The following is a 5,693-nucleotide window of genomic DNA, read 5'->3' on the forward strand; positions in this document are numbered from 1 at the left end:
CTTATATAGATAGACAATATAACTTTTTGTTGTCATCATTGGATATTATAACTTGTAGCAGGATACTTTTTATTTTGGGTTTTGCTATTTTTATTACTAATGAACTTAAAACTTACATCGGTAAGTTGTATCCCAATCTGCACAGCTCCAGGTACATCGGAAGAAGCCAGAAACAGAGGATGATCATGATCGATCTTCTTCGACATTGATCAGCAATTTTAAGCTACAAAAATTGAAATTAGAACGACGATTCTCAACCCGTAAGCTCTGATACCATGTTACAAACTGAATCCTAATCACGCAATCAGAATTGAATCACAACAGAAGAATAGATCTCAATTTCATATCAACGCCTCAAAGATTTACATAGTTTTACACTGTATATTTTCTAACTAACTTCAGATGGATCATCTTATATAAATACATGTACTAATTGACTTATTTACAGTAAAGCCATCTTCTAGAATATTCTTAACAGCCTAACTAACTTTCACGTCAAGTTAACTGACTAATAACAATCTTCAGTCAGCTGTTTGCAATCTCTTTGTTATAATCTCTAATATATTTCAACAAGACCCAATGTTTGATTTCTTTAGGACTCAATAAAGGTAGCCATGTGTTTGTCTAAAAAAGTGTACGATGAGTCTACTTACTTACTTACACTTTGTTTGGATGGTTGTAACATATTGTTTCATAATATATCGTATTGTATTATTTTAATTAATACATTGTTCCCTTTCACCCTCCTCCCTGCATCATCTCATGGTTGTCTCTCATGTTTTACTTAAACTGATCTATCATTCTTGCTGTGTATAAGTAGAGCATGATGTTCATAACTTAAACTCCTTTAATGCAAATTTTTAATCACGAGCGTAGGGAGCAATTAAAATTACTTTCCATATACTGACTTGCCACAGCATTGCATTCAGTATCAATATTGATTATAGTCGAAAAATACCCTACTTCATTTTTATCACAAGGACAAGTAAATTTTGAAGAGTGAGTTATGTTTAATGATGAATCGTTGACCGACTTTTTGAGGGTTCCAAATGACTACATAGATCAAATCAAGTTAACAATACTTGAAATCTATGTTAGGAAGGAGCCTAAGACTAGTCAACAAAGTTCTCTTTTATCCGTCGATGTTCATCCATGATTAGAAAATCATAATAGTGTTGATGGATTTTCGATAACTCAATCTACCGATTTTCCTAATATCTAATTTATGCAATTTGTAGGGTCGTGTTTGGAAGATGAAAGTGAACCATGAAAGTGAAAGGGGAGAAGAAGAAAGTGAAAAGGTAAAGTAACTTTTCTTAAAGTGTACGAAATAATTTTGTTTTACAAGGTGTAAAAAATAGTTCCGTTATATATTAAAATATATACATTATGAGACTAACGGAAAACGTTTGGAATATTGCATAAAACAGAATTTTTTCTTCCACTAAGCCTATTTTAGTTACTTACTAGAATAGTGGATTATTTTGNTTGCATAAAACGGAATTTTTTCTTCCACTAAGCCTATTTTAGTTACTTACTAGACTAGTGGATTATTTTGATCACTTTTATCTTTTTGTGGTTTATTTAGGTTCCGAACTCCAAATCTTGTCCTGCATTTTCCAACAGGCTATTTTCATGTCTCGAACCAATATATAAAACAAATCCAATTGAAGAAACAATGAAATATACAAAAAGAGTTCATTGCTTGAATAGTTAACAAAGTTATTTAAAATAAATGAACAAAGTCTTTTTCCATCCTTTTTTTTTTGGTAGGGCCGCACCAATGCAGGCCCGCACTGTCACAAATTATGATATAAGTTCAACCATCTGGGTCGGGTTTAGGCGGGCACCCCTCCAAATTGCAATGGTAGTTACCAACGTTAACAATGAGCCTTATTGAACCCCCATTGATTCAATAAGTGCAATAGAAGTCACCAACCTAGGACATTTTTTAATAATGTAATATATCACTTATCTTTTATTCTTTTTTTAAAAAAGGGCATTCAAGGCGGAAATTGATATGTTCAGCCACTTTACCTTATTTTTTAAGCCAAAAATAAAAAATATTAAACCCAATTCATTTCAACCAAAAATCACCTGCCCCCCTCACTACTTGTTCTCTTCTTAATTATTTCCAACATGATTTGTTGATACTATATTTGTTTTACATGTTTGATTTTTTATATGTTTTACTTGAGCCAAAGCCCGAGGGTCTATCAGAAACATCCTCTCTTCGTTCATAAAATAGGAGTAAGACTATGTATGCACCATGCCCATCAAACTCCACTTGTAAAGGGAGTAATATGTATTGGTATTGTATTCCCAATCTCTGATGAACCAGAGCAAATCAAGAAGAAACTCTTAAAAGCTCTTGCCTTTTGGGCTCATTGACCCAATAAACATACTTTGTAGTCATGCCCAAGTAGCCACCAAATACTTGGCCCAAATATATATTAAATTATGGTAGACTATATGATTTAGTATAAATATATTGAGAGCAAAATAAGTACAACTTTTTTGTATGTTCAAGATTATTTAGTGAATTTGTGTTGAACTTGAAAAAATCTAGAATGTTATTTATTCTCCAAATTATGATTGTTTATTTTGAGAACTTTAATTCATGTTTAAGAAATCAAACTATTCAAGACTTTCTTTTTCCCCCAAATTAGACCTACTAAAATAAAAGGTCAAAATGTCAAGATTAGACCTGAAAGATACATTGAAATAGTGTAAAACTTAGGTTCGATCGAAAATTAGATGTTCATCGTAACATCCCGCATCTAGAAATAATTAGAATGTACTTTAAATCTGGAAATTTTCGTTTTTGGAAAGTATAACGGAAATCTGGAAAATTGTAAGCAAGTAAAGTTGAGTTTTGGTCATTTTCAAACAATCATAACTCCTAGCTCAGGATGATTTAGGTGTACTTCCAAGCATGGTTGCAAAGCTCTTGGAATGATCTTTCCAACACCTCCAAGTTTGAACGATTCCGACTTTGTATGAGTGAGATATACCCTTTGGAAGTTGGGCTGTTGGATTAAGGAAATGTCCAAATCCAAATTTTAAAGGGGTAGTTTGGTCTTTTCCTTACCCTTTTATTTTAGTTCGTTTAGGGGTAATTAATTGGGGTCTAAACTGATTGGAGTCAGTTTAGACATTTACCAAATAGAGCTAGGGTTTTGGAGGAAGAACGCAAGAAAAGAAAAGGAGGAAAAGCTAGATTCGTTGTCGTCGTAAGGAAATTGCTTGCGAATTTCGCCGAGGATTCAATCAATTAAGGTATGTGAGTCTATCTCAACGTTGGGTTCGTTCACCCACGTGCCAAGAATGTTTGATCCAGTGATTTTCATCTCAAAAAGATTGGATTTTGAATGTTATTGAATGTGGTTCTTAAATTACTTTCGTTCTTGAACAGGAGTTGGGTTTTAGGAGTTTTTGATGATTAAGTTGTTAGTTCTTGAGTTCCTTGAGTTAGATCCTTGTGTATATGATTTGGGTACATAAATCTAAAGTGGATTTGAGAAAAAGAATCGGATTAAAATGATTTAGGATCAGAAAACGAGGTAAAAAATTTGTCAGTTTGTGTTTGTGGGAAGGCAGGCGCGACGCGCCCCCATAGCGCCAAGCAGGCTGGGGCGGCGCGCCAGCAGTGCGCCAGAATAGATCCCAGAAAGGTTGGGGCTGGCGCGGCGAGCCCCGGATGCGCCCAAATCGTCGTTTTTCACCCAGTTTTCATCATTCAGCCCGTTTAAGTTATTCTAAAGTGTATTAACACCATTTATTCTAACTACTCTAAATAACTTCTAAACATCTAGAAATCATCCAGAAACATAAATCATAACCTCGAATTCCTAAATTTAAATTCAAGGAAAGTCAAGAGCCAAGTCTAAGAAGTTCTTAGAGTCTTTTCAAGAAGTCTTTTGCAAATGCTTTTAACTTTGTTTTAAGACTTAAAGTTCAAGTTGAGTAAAGAGTAAAGAGTAAAGTTTGAAGTTCATTTCTTCAAAAGTATATGGGGACTAAGTATTCCCAAAGAGATTTAAAATGTTTTCACATTTAAATAAGAACGGAAACTGAGATTTCCAAAGAGCCTTCTGGCTAGTTTTCGTAAAAGAGTATTAGCTTTCTAAATGAAGCAAGCAGGGAAACTGAGATTTCCAAGATAGCCTTTGAGCTAAGTTTTTGAGCACTAATCTCAAATCATAGAAGAAGAATGTTTTTTTAAAACATAAGAGCCAGTATATTTTGGGAGTAGTATTGATCACCGAGTTGGAGACTAGCATGGGTTCAGATAACTCACGTCACCATAAAACCATGTAGCCACCATGGATAGAAAAGGGTTATACTTTTTAGATGAATCCTTTTCGAATTAGACTAGTGTATCCATTAGGCAGTTCAGGTCTTATACCTTTGGTCGGGTATAGGATGCGCTGGCAGCGTGAGGTAGATCGCTGTATCATCACTATAGCTCTTATGTGATGGTTGTTAGTTAGAGAAACTCCCACAGAAGTTATTGTATATTTATATACATTAGTTCGTTGTGTTTTTAAATACATCCCAAAGTTATTTGTATCTTTGCATACACACAGAGTTGAATATCATGTTTTCAAACAACTTTTGTTTATATTGCACTTGCTTTTAAACTGCTTTATATTGAAATGAGTTCAGTCAGGTTGAGTTGAGTTGAGCCAGGTAAGTCCTTCAGTTTCTCTCAGATTCTTTCAAGCGTATGTTGTTTTAGCATTTAACTCGCATACTCGTAAATTCAATGTACTGATGTCAGTTGGCCTGCATCGTATTATAATGTAGACACATGTAACTAGGATCGGCATTCCGGCACATCGTTGATCCAGTAAGCAGTTCAGAGTTTGTTGGTGAGCCTCCTTGCTTTCCGGAGGATCCATTTCATTGTTTTCTAATTTAGTTCATTAGGATGTTGTGGGGTCTGTCCCAACATCCATCTCAGTTGCTATTAGAGGCTTCATAAGTCAGATGTTAGTCCTTTAAGTCTTTTTAGTAGCATGCTTTTTGTTAAGACTTGTGTATTGACCCGAAAGGTCATTTTGGTAATTTTTCGTGGAAATGACTATTTTGCCCTTTCGGTAGTTGCTCCGAGTCCCATGTTTTGTGGTTGTAAAGTTAGTTTGAAGAAAAGTTGGTCAAAAGTTGAGTTTTTGAGAAGTTGAGTTTTTATGAGTTAAAGTTGGTTAAAAAGTGCTTTTTCAAGTTATTTGGAGTTTCGGGACTCGGATCGGATTTTCGTCGATTCCGGAAGTTTTAGAATGTCGAAACGGGTTTGTGTGAAGTTACGGAGTTGAATTTGGAGTTGAAACGAGGTCCTAAGTTGCTAAAGTTGTGAAATTGTGATAAAGAGTTGACTTTGGTCAACATATGAGGTTCCGAGACTCAGATTGAAATTCCGAGAGTACCGTTGGTTTCGGGAGGCGATTCTAAGTCTAGAATGAGTCTTGGTTGAATTTTTAGACGCTCCGTTTGAGTTTCGAATTTTTTTGGCGTTAAACTAGTTTCTTGGCATCTTATTGATTTTCGGGTCAAGGAGTCCTCGAATTCAAATTCTGACGGTTCCATTGAGTCCGGAACGTCGAATTTAGTAGGGGTACATATTTAGTTTGTGTGCACGAGATTCCGAACGAATCCCGAGGGTCCAACGGGGACTTAAACTTTGGTGTTAT

The 5,693-nt window shown here is 35.1% G+C and overlaps 1 non-coding gene across 1 annotated transcript; it reads right to left on the bottom strand.

The window, feature by feature from the left end:
• Positions 1-1,768: 1,768 nt before the first annotated feature.
• LOC125849969 (U1 spliceosomal RNA) lies at positions 1,769-1,923 on the bottom strand. The gene has a single exon (XR_007444731.1). It is a non-coding gene; the product is annotated as a U1 spliceosomal RNA (small nuclear RNA).
• Between the last annotated feature and the right edge of the window lie 3,770 nt (positions 1,924-5,693).

The sequence above is a fragment of the Solanum stenotomum genome, unplaced genomic scaffold (genome assembly GCF_019186545.1).
Source record: "Solanum stenotomum isolate F172 unplaced genomic scaffold, ASM1918654v1 scaffold12014, whole genome shotgun sequence".
Lineage (NCBI taxonomy): Eukaryota > Viridiplantae > Streptophyta > Magnoliopsida > Solanales > Solanaceae > Solanum > Solanum stenotomum.